The sequence below is a fragment of the Triturus cristatus genome, chromosome 1_2 (assembly GCF_964204655.1).
Source record: "Triturus cristatus chromosome 1_2, aTriCri1.1, whole genome shotgun sequence".
NCBI classification, from domain to species: Eukaryota; Metazoa; Chordata; class Amphibia; order Caudata; family Salamandridae; genus Triturus; species Triturus cristatus.
In genome coordinates this window covers 413,753,213-413,764,983 of record NC_140580.1, presented here as the reverse complement: position 1 = coordinate 413,764,983, position 11,771 = coordinate 413,753,213, and positions in this window count along the sequence as shown.

The following is an 11,771-nucleotide window of genomic DNA, read 5'->3' as shown; positions in this document are numbered from 1 at the left end:
TTGGAGCTGACCAGGTTGGTCTGGAGAGTCGGCGGTAGAGAACCACGTGTGAAACCTGTGTTTGACAGGTGAGTGACGTTGTGTATGTTTTGGTACCTGGAGATGTACTGGCGCCAGTCCTGAGGTTGTGTTGGACTGAACTGTGCGAGGCAGACCGTTGACGACTGCCTTTCGGTGTGAACTTGAACTGCTCTGGGTGATTCGGGCTCTTGAGACCCTTCTCATAGTGGTTCTTGGGTAGCACCGGGAGGGGCAGGGCCTTCGGGGCGTGTTTCGTGGACGAAGCCACACTACCGACCTTAGGGAGACAGAACAGATCGGTCTGTGCTCCATAAGTGGTGCCGGACTGTGAGGGTGAGGGTGCCCATTGAGCTGTATCTTAGTGGTCTTGAACCACGGGTGAGACGAGCCTTAGCGGTGTACCTCACGGGCAGCGCCGGACCACGCCTTACGAGGCAGACCCTGAGTTGTACTCTAGTGTGAGACAAGCTTTTGGGCTGTGCTCTGATAGCGAGTTTGATCTGAATGGTATGGCAGATTGTTGGGGCTGAATCTCGTAGTGGATGGAGAGTCGTTAATGGCTCTACGAGCTACAAGATGCAAGATAGGCTTTAGATCGTATCGAGACGCAATAGGGTCTAGCTGGGCTATCCATACAAGTAACAGAGGTTCTTAGGTGGTGCTTAGTGAAAGGCTGTTTGGGCCATGTTGTATTGCATACCTAAGAGGTCTGTTCGTGTTGATTTTTGAGTGAAAATACTATGTACAAATTGGGATAAGAGAAGTGGATTTGCATTGCACTTGCGCAGTGGGAATTGTGTAAGTATCTTATATTAAGATACCTTGTTTGAGTAAACTTAAGTGTTTGGGATATCGGGATTGTTTTTCTATGTGATGTTCAATTGGTGAAAGGCCTTTGTGTCTCCAAAAGGTACCCTGAAATTTGATATCTCTGTTAAAAAATGGTATTGACTCTGTTATATTTAAGCATTTTGTGGTGTAAAAAATGTGGGAGCCAATGCTGTGTTACTGTGGGTTTTTTTTATGGGCACTATGTGGGATTATGGGTTACTGTGAATTTGAGTGGCAATCCACAGAGTGTCCTGCATTTGAGTGATGGTTTGGGAGTGCATGACATGTATATATGGCACCTACTGTCAAAGGGGGGAGAGAAAAGTAAGGAAATAGAATATTATTTTTAAGCCTGACAAATTGAGCAGGTCAGAATATTAGTTTTTGGGCTGCAGGTTCAAAGTGCATAAAGTGCATGACACAGTGTTGTGCGTCACCAATCATTTAAACAGTATATTGAATAGTTCAATGCTTTCTGTGCTTGGTATACAGCAAGTATACATGATGGCTTGTCATGCGTGTTTTTGTTTTTGTGCATTTTGCCTTTGATACTATCAAAAGCCCCCTCTGTGTTGTGAGGGGATGGTCATGACGATGCCCATTGTTACACAACAGTCGGTTGGACTTGTTCTGGTTATTTAATTTCACAGATATGATATTTCATGCTGGGAACATGACAGACAACACTTCACCAGTGCATGTCTATTTGGCTATGATGGGATTGAAGAAAAATAGAGACAGGATTAAAAGTGAGTCACCTGCAGTCAGTCATGTTACTGCACCTCCCTTTTGAAAAATTGGTGGAAATGGAATTTGCATAGCGAAAAAGGGACGAGCAGACTAGATTGATGTTCCCTGATTGGACCCTTAAGGGGAAATATAAATCTGTGGCTCTTGCTAAAGGTGACCACTAAACTTTCTCATGATATTGCACTTCTATACGTAGTCATAAGAGACACCAAGAGTTTCTTATTAGCTATCCTGAGTAGCAGGACTCTGACTTTTAAGTAGGTATAGTGCCCCCTCCCGGCCAGGTGATGTGGGAAAGACACCAGACACCAGAGACCTAAGAATTATTAGACTAGTGTGACATGTATTCTCAGTGATCGCGAGGAGGCATTGTTCAGCTTGTGCAGTGCATAGTGAACCTGATCCACAATTACTAAAGGGGGTATCTGCATGCCCCTGATAATTTGTATCATGCATTTCCCCTTTTTGGTGTTTTCCAGATAAAGAATGTAGGAACACACAGCTGTAGTAATTCAAAAGATGTTTAACCCAGGACAATGCCGCTATGTTTATGAAGGCCATTACAAAAATGGGGTAACCCTAAATTAGTCAAGGACCTGGGTACAATGTAATACAAAACACAATGGTCCTAGACCTTTAGTTTGAAAGGATATGAATCAGTTCTCTATTCAAATATAATTTGATGGTAATTCATATGAGCATTATTAGGTACCATGTACCAACTCAAAGTATTAAATACCTTATTCAATTATAACATTCAAAAAGTGCAAAACCCATTATTTTGATCACCAAGCATTTTATTATGTCAATGGTGTATAATTACAAAATTTTTTATCAAATTATTAGGCATCCAACATTAGATATAAGGTTGCTCCAGGCGGAACGTGCAGAAGAAAAGTGCTCAAGTGCAAAAGGATGTGAAAAAGGGAACTACAAAGTAGTGACATATAAAACAAAAAAATTGATATTTCTAAAACAAGTAGACCGGTTGTAATTCACCGTCCTATTCGGCCTGGCCGCATTCACAATAAACAACAAGTTGATTACACTTCACAGTTTAAGCAAAAACCAATTCATTGCATTGCACGTTTATAAACAAAAGAATATAAGGTCCAGGCTAAATGTTAGGGGCATCGACGTTTCGACCCGACTTGTGACCACGAGGGAGATTAAAGCCTCGGTCTTGCGGGTCTTCCTCAGGACTGGGTGGAGCAACCCAATTACTTATAGAACTTAACCATATACCCGTCAGTCTACAGGTAATGAATTCCCATTAAATGGAGGTCCATGAAATTTCTATGGGCAAAAGGACATCTCAACCAATGAATGCACATAAGGGCACAAGCCTTAGTTCTACAGAATGTCAAGTACTGTGCAGTAGACGGTCCTTAAGACCTTCCGGTGCTGAATTAAGCATTAATCCATGTCGTTTCTAAAGGCACCACAAAGCCGTCGTCTTAGTTATACTGAATGTAAGGGAACGTTCCTTACGACAAAAATATTCACTTTTTACCGTCGCAACTGCCCATCCAATGACTTGTCTCCGTAAATAAATCTATTGTTTAGTCAATGCTGCTGAAAGCCTGGACCTTATATTCTTTCGTTTATAAACGTGCAATGCAATGAATTGGTTTTTGCTTAAACTGTGAAGTGTAATCAACTTGTTGTTTATTGTGAATGCGGCCAGGCCGAATAGGACGGTGAATTACAACCGGTCTACTTGTTTTAGAAATATCAATTTTTTTGTTTTATATGTCACTATTTTGTAGTTCCCTTTTTCACATCCTTTTGCACTTGAGCACTTTTCTTCTGCATGTTCCGCCTGGAGCAACCTTATATCTAATGTTGGATTCCTAATAATTTTATAAAAAAAATTGTAATTATACACCATTGACATAATAAAATGCTTGGTGATCAAAATAATGGGTTTTGCACTGTTTGACTGTTATAATTGAATAAGGTATTTAATACTTTGAGTTGGTACATGGTACCTATTAATGCTCATATGAATTACCATAAAATTATATTTCAATAGAGAACTGATTCATATCCTTTCAAACTAAAGGTCTAGGACCATTGTGTTTTGTATTGCTATGTTTATGAAGACATACATTCAGATAGAATTCCCATGTAGCTATCTACCCCTAGATGGAAGAGGATAGTACTCTCACATTGAAGTTAGTGAGGATAATGGAGAGTACCCAATTGAAGAGACCAGAAGTATTGCCCTTGGCTCTGTATTGTATGTGGGCACAGCGCATTTTAGATTAGAGTTGTCCCATGGCTTTTGGCCCTCCTGAATATTGCAGGCCACCTGCTCACTTCTCCATTGTCAAGTAGCAGATGATTTGTTTTTGTGCTACTTGTAGGAAATTAACAAAATGTTACCTTTCCTATACCACCAGGTTCTGCAGGTTCTTCCAGAAAAAAAGAGGAAGGAAGTTTGGCATTTTGACCTGCAGAACGGTGATCAGATAAACCATGACCTGTGAGAACAACAGCTACAGTCACAGCACCCAGAAAGTAGCAAGGCTGGACAGCGATCACCAGCGTGCTGTCGGTGGCATCTCCAAAGCACCGTGTTTGCTCCTTCTGACGGATTTGGACAGCAGAAGAAGGAGGAGCTGGTTCCCTGCTTGCCGCAGAACCAGAGATTCAGCACAAAAGAGTGAAAGAAAAAGATGGATCCCTGTTGTTGACGGCAGGGCTGGCTTTCGGTTTCATGCTCCACCTGTCATGTGCTGGTAACCTCTGACAGCGCGTGGTCCCTCGAGCCCCTTGGCCATAGGTTTTGGCCACCCCTTTTCTTTGCTCCAATGGAAGGTTAGTGCACCAGAGGATCTGAGATTAGCAAAAAGCACTACATTTGTGGTGCCCATGTTACGCTATTTAGATTAGCCTTATAATGCTAAATATAGTGATGGTTGTTGTGTTTGTAGTCAACCCACTGAGCTATAATGTTGATTATTGAATAGCATGGCATTGGACTGCTAGCAGCCATTTTGTATGATGGTTTAGTTATGTTAGCAAATGTGCTCCAAACTGTGACTATGGTATGCTCAAGTGATAGTTCAATATTGTGCAACAACTTGTTGTTCACTGAGTTTTGCTCATACGTCAGAGGGATCAGAAACTGTGCAGAATGACCTTGGATAGGGTTAAGAATGTATACTCCTTCCAGATGGTGGTGCAGCCCTGAATCACTCCCTTATTCATTGTCCAAGTTTGTAACTTGGCCATGTGGGTGTGGTTTGGAGGACTTCTGATGAATTTGTATTGTATGCTGTGCTGGTGGGGGTCAGTCCCTCAGCTCTCAATTACTGATGCAGGCTGTAATGGACTCTCTATGCAGAGATTATTGATACCCACTCTTCATTGATATAGGTAAGGCTGAGAGGTGATTTAGTAACCCGAGTGCCCTATTCGGGTCATTGTCTTCAGCATCAGTGACCAGATATACTAAGATGTTCTCTCAGGGTTGTGTCACTTTGGTGGTGCTGACCCAATACAAGATGTGTTTTTGCCTTTCCTAAACCACACACTTCAATTTACCTGGCCTTGCATGGCTTAGTACTTATAAAGTAAGGCAACAAAGTCCATAGTAATGGCTTGCATTACTTTGTGTCAGGTAGGTGTTCCATAGGTGGAGCATGGGCGTTCTCATTCATTCACCCATGTATTTTGATGAAACATAGTTTTACTGAGGTTTGCGCCAATATAGTACGGCTACCCGAAAGAGACATAACGAGGAGAATATCTTTTCTCCTTGTTACATCCTGTGTTCATGGTTTCCCTTTCTGCACAAAAAGCAATCATGGTCATAATGTAGGCACCCTTGCACCATGGTGCAAGGATGCCTGCATTAGCGCTTGCACAGCCACAAGTGTGTCAGCACTTTGAGGGAGCTTGGTAAATATGGTGCTGTTCATCTGGCTCCCATCCACGCAATGCAGCAGAGCAACCTGGGTTGCTGCACAGCATTGTATGAACTATTAGTAAATATTCCTCCAGGTTTTTAGGGCCTGATTTATGATTTAGACATTGGAGGTATGCTTACTTTGTCACAATGGCGACAAAGTGTACATACTGCCAATAAGAAGGTCTGTCTGCCCAGTTTAAATGAGGACGGACTCTCAGTTTGGCTCTGTGGAGATGGCCCTGGGAAGTAAGGACTCTCGTAGAAATGACTACATGTCCGCCCGCCTAATTTAAACTGGCGGACAAGTTGTCATTTTTTTCGGTTTCTTACTGCCAGGTAAAACCTAGTAGTAATGAACAGTAAAATCATTATAATGATCACACCGCCATGGAAGAAGACTCCCATAGTGAGGAGAGCATTATATTTTTTCTTTTCAAAATGAAAATCTAGTTTCAGGATTTTTTTTTTTGAAACAACAAATTATGTAATCCATGCTACAGGTCTTTGTCCTGCTGATACCTGTAGCAGAAAGTGAAATGCATTGACAGAATCTGCCGTTACAGCGGTTCGTGGCAATGCTTTTATAAATGATCACCTGCCTGGCGGCCATTTATACATCTGGTGGGTGATCCTTCCACCCTGAAGACAACAGAATAATTTACTCTGTTGTCCGGGTGAACCAACGGGCCATTCACCAGGAATTAAATCAGGCCCTTAAAGAAATGTGAGACATTAGAGTCACGCAGGCTTAATCAAAAGCATTTAAAGGATTTCTGAACTTCAGATGAACATATTTGTCAACTTTAGAATATGGGAAAAACATTATTAAATTTAATCACCCCTACATCTCACGGAAATTCTGGCAGGAAAAACACACTCAAATCCTCATAGACTTAAATAAAGACATGATTGCAACTACACCTTTGATTACATGACACAACAAATAAAATGTCACGGCTGGAATAATTCCTAGTTAGGCTGAGACCACAAACATATTGTACAATAAAGGGAAGACTTCACCAATTGCATGCAAATCACTTTTATGATCTAATGCAGAGTAGTGCTTTACTTCAATACTTAAAAGTTCAAATGGTTATCATTAAAGAAAGACCCACTGCACAAGGCAAAAAATGATTATAGTTTCACCTGTACCATTGTTGCAGGCAGCTACTAAAGCAAGCATATTAAATGCTAGAGCCTTACATGTGCACTGTGTATAATGAAGTGTGGACTTCACAGTTAGGATGTTCAAGTTGAGTATAATCCAACACTAAACGTATGGATTTATTTCAATATCAACAAGCAATTGTACATGGCACCTACTGTCTTTTTCAAAAGTGGATCAGCACAGTAGGCATGAAACAACACTGATGTGCTTCCTGAGCAGCAGCAGGAGTATTTGAGGAGTCTGAATTTAAAACCGGCATTTGCTTGTGAAGCCCTGATGTGGCTTAGCTGCAGAAAGAGAAGCAAATTAAATGCTCTAGTTTGAAACTTCAAAAGACTAATACCACAGTCCCAAGAGTGATTGTTTCTGACTTCCTATTGTGTGTACATTGACACAGTGTACATGTGAAATATTGGGAATCAAATGGTTACAAACAGACAGGAAAGAAGAAAATAAGACTGATGTAGCAATGGGCACATATAGCGGATGTCAGAGCGTATCTTCCATTGATGAATGTACAGCACACACTGGCAAATCAGAGTACGGGAATCCTTACAATAGACAATTCTGCTCTTTTGCAAAGTCATCCTGTGTGCCCTGTGCACACCCATCTTTTTGCTGACTGGTAACTGACTGTCCATGGCCCTGCCTAACCAGGCCCAGGACCAGGACCAGTGCTATGTTGAAGACACACACATTCATTAGGGTACACAAATAGTTGGCATGACCTATCCTATAAGTCCCTAGTACATAATAGGGCAGGTGGATCAAAACTACATTTAAGTCCATAGTATATAATAGGCCATGCCAGTTTAGAGGCCAGCAGCCCTTTCTGCACTTGCATGTGTGCACTGCTGAGAGCTTGAGGTCAATTTCAAAGCGGCCCTGTGTTGAAGCACTGCTTCTAAATGTAAAGTGTGCCCAAAAACGACTTTGGTGGTAGGGGCACTTGCAAAATGTGATAAACTATAATATTTTAGCATTTTAGGTACCCCCAGGGTCTCCCCCAGGTGTCACAAGGGTGAGGGGTTAGGTCATTAATAAGGAGGGACCTTATAAAAAATGCTTTATACATTTTGAGGATAGAGAAATTGTACATTGCACTTCCTCAATTGTAGTAAAGTGCTTCCCAAAATCGACTTTAGTGCTAAGAGCACTGAGGTGTGACAATGTGTTTTTGCATATTCAGGACCCCTAAAGTCTCCCCTAATCATCCTAGGGGTGGGGGGTCATGGAAACTATAAGCAGGGACTTGATGAAGGATGTTTTATATCCCCTGGTGTTGGAGAAATTGCACATTTCTTTTTCCTCATTGTAGATCCCCAGCCACATAGGATAGCATGGCAATAGAAAATTAATGCATAACTATCAATAGGAATTAATAAAAAATATAATTCAAGTACTTAGGAGAATGATGTGGATAAATAAAAAAAAAACATGCTTTTGTTGAATTTATCCTAAAGTATATAGAAAAGAAGTTATAAGACTTTCTTGTCTGTAAGCCAAAAGCATCCCTGCGGTAGTCTTCCCTGATTGGGCAGACTTAACAGGAATAGCCTGGCTGCTTTGGTGAAGTGATAAGTGGCTCTACCAGAGAGAGATTATCTGGTAGAGAGAGATCCGCTACACAGAAATACCAGAGATGGGGGAGGGGAGCTTCAAAGAGGGGTAGGACAGGCAGAGTTACCAGGCCCATCTACTCCCCAGCCCCTCTGATCCAGACAGATGGCAGTCTTAAGGCAGGAATTTGCAGATGGTAGGGGAGGAGAGCTATGGAAATGAGCCATGCTGGAGGTTGGTTTAACTAGTTCCTGATCCTCTGCTGGGCTTTCAGCCAGACTGAATTTTGAAGGAATAGTGCTTTCTGGGAGAAGATTGTGCCACACTTTGGCAGAAGTGGTCAAGCTTCTGTGGTTTTGCCCTGCACCTCATTGAACAGGAGTGCTCTCCTGCTTGATCCCAGAGAACACTGAATAAATATGTGAGAGGTGCAGAGCCTCTCAGATCTGCTGCTTGAAAATAAGAGAAGAAGAAGGCTTGCCAAGCTGGAAACTTAATTTGCACCATCAGGCCCTGCATTCTGACTGACTGCACCTGCTGCATTATCTGGAATTACAGCCCAGTGTATGTACCTTGCTTCAAGAGAAATAAAGAGTGGACTCCCTGAAAGATACAAGGTAACATAGCTCACTGGGTCCCTAACCATCAAGAATCTCCAGCTTGGAGTGGATTTGTAAGATTGTGGGAAATGAAGACCCAACTTTTGACGGGCCATCTTGGAGATTCCAGACCCTTGGATTGTGTTTTGGGCACTTTGGACCCCCCAGAATAACACCAGGAAGAAGTTCTTGAAGTTTGTAGCAACTTTGGGAAAAAGCTTTATAAGGGGACACACTCAACTGCAAGAATTAAGCCACCCACCTTCAACTGTGAGCTGGCCTGACCTGCTGGTTTTTCCAGCTGAAAAGCTCTGGAAGTCCGACATCCAGATTTTTACTGGGATCTCCCTGGAAAGCAAGCTGGTGAAACATCATCAAACCCAGACATATTAAGAACATCATGGGGCCCCTGCAGAAATGGCTTCTGTAAGGTGTCTAAGTAAGAAGGTAAAATCTCGACCGAGGCGTACCGCAAGGAGTAACCGAGCAGGGCTCCATCGATGGTAGCCTGAAACTTTGACTTTGTCCCGGTAAAGTATGACCAGCTGTCCCAGAGTGGTGCTATAGGTTTCTAAGTGCTATATAATACTAAATCTTTAAAAATTCACATCTGCGGTTCCCTCCAGTGGATCTTTGTTGTTTTGGTGTCATTTTAAAGATCATATTTTTTCCTATTTTTATCAAACCTACCAAGGTTTGAGCATGGGAATAAATTGCGGAGAGCTATTTTGAGCCCAAGACTGTGTGAATGACTTTACTGCCAGTGGTAGATGCATATTTACCGCTACTAATAACCCACTTTCCAACATTAGTTGGCAGCAGTGTGGATGAGGACTTTCCTTCAAACGTACACCTTCAAGTGAAGTGAATTAAGATTATAGAAATCCTATAAATTGTCTTAGAACACAACTTTTGAGTTTTGGTTTTGAAATTTAGACTAAAGTGATTTTAAATCTATTGTTTTGAGTTTTACAAAATTGTTATTAGTCTGATTGAAAAATTGATGTGTCCCAAAACTAGGGATACCATGGATCTGGACCTATTTAACCTGACTAAACTCAATATGGCTGAGCTTAGGGTGCAGTGGAGAGCTAGGGAGATATGTACAGTCAACATGATTAGGAAGGCAGGGTTGATTAAGTCCATGAAGGCCTGGGCTGCGGTAGCTGAGGAGATTCAAGAGCAGAGGGTTCTGACCCCTCAAATGGCACCCGGGAAGAGGGTGAGGATGATTGCTCCTCCATTGTTTCCAGTGTTAGCTATGTAAGTCCAGATGGTTAATAGGAGGGCAGGGTCCCCTTCTCAGGAACACCCACTTTCCCTTGTAGTGTGGCAGCTTGAGGCCCAATTAGCTATAATAGCTTTGAGCAGAGGAAACTGGAACTAGCTAAGGAGCAGCTGGAGGAGAAGAAGGCAAAAAGACATGGTGGCAGTGAAAATGAAGAAGAAATTGAGATGTCTAGGGGTAGATAGTTTACTCACAAGCTTCCCAAGGGTATAGCACCCAGGTTCACAAAGGGGGGTGACATTGACAAATGGTTGACTGCATTTGAAAGGACCCTAGAGATGTGAGGGGTCTGCCCGAAGCATTGGGGTTCGTTCTTGTGGGAACTGATTCCATTAGTTTGAAGGGATTTGTTCCTGATCCTGCAGCGGGAGGAGGCGGAGTCCTACTCTCACATGAGGCAATGTTTAGTTGAGAAATTTGGTTTAACCCTAGAGCTGTACAGGGGGAAGTTTAGAGGCACTCAGAAGGTAATCTCTTAGTTATGGGTTGACTTTTTAGATGCCTCACAGAAGGCACAAGAAGGCTGGATTGCTGGTAACAAAGTAGATATATATGAGGGATTGTATAATTTTGTATGAATTGTGCTTTCTGAGAGAAGATTATTCTACACTTTAGAGGAAATGGTCATGCTCTGGGGTGTTGCTGGGCACCTCATTGGACAAGAGTGCTCTCCTGCCTGACCCCAGGAACACTGAATACAATTGTGGATGGTGCAGAGCCTTCCAGATCTGCTGATTGAAACTAAGAGAAGAAGAAGGCTTGTCAAGCTTGAAACTTGATTTGTACTATCAGGCCCTGAATTCTGACTGACTGCACCTGCTCCATTATCTGGAACTTCAGCCGTTTGGATTTACTTTGCTTCAAGATGGATGAAGAGGTGACTCATTGCAAGCTACAGGTTAAATAAGCTTACCTGGACCATCACCACCAAGAATCCCCAGCTTGGAGTGCATCCAGTGGATTTGTAAGGTTTTGTCCAAGGAGATTGTGGAAAATGAAGTTCCAACCTTTCAAGGACCATCTTGGAGATTCCAGACCATTGGATTGTGTTTTGGACACTTTGGACCGTGCAGAGTAACTCCAGGAAGAAGTTCCAGAAGTTTGGAGCAACTTAAGGGGACTGACTCACCTGCGAGAGCCAAGCCACCCACTTCAACAGGGAGTCGGCCTTACCTGCTGGTTTGTCCCACTAAAAAGCTCTGCATGTTCAACTTCCAGAGTTTGACTGGGAGCTATCTAGAAAGCAAGCTGGAAAACCCTCACCGAACGATGACTGGTGAAGAGCACTGTTTTTTTGTCATTTTGGTGTCATTTTAAAGATAAAAAATATTTCCTATTTTATTAAATTTGTGTGGGATTTTTAATGTGTGTTGTTTCTTAATTATTTAGTGAATTGATGTTTTAAATGCTTTACATACATGTCTCTTAAGTTATGCCTGTCTGCTCACAGCCCAGCTAGCAAGGGTTGAGCATGAGAATAATTTACTGAGGCCTATTCTGAGCCCCAAGACTGTGTTCGTGGCCTTATTGTCAGTGGTAGATGCACATTTACCATTACTAATAACCCACTTTCCAACATGCTGCTAGCCAAGTAGCAAACTCTACAGAACAAGTATGCAAAATATCAACTATTAA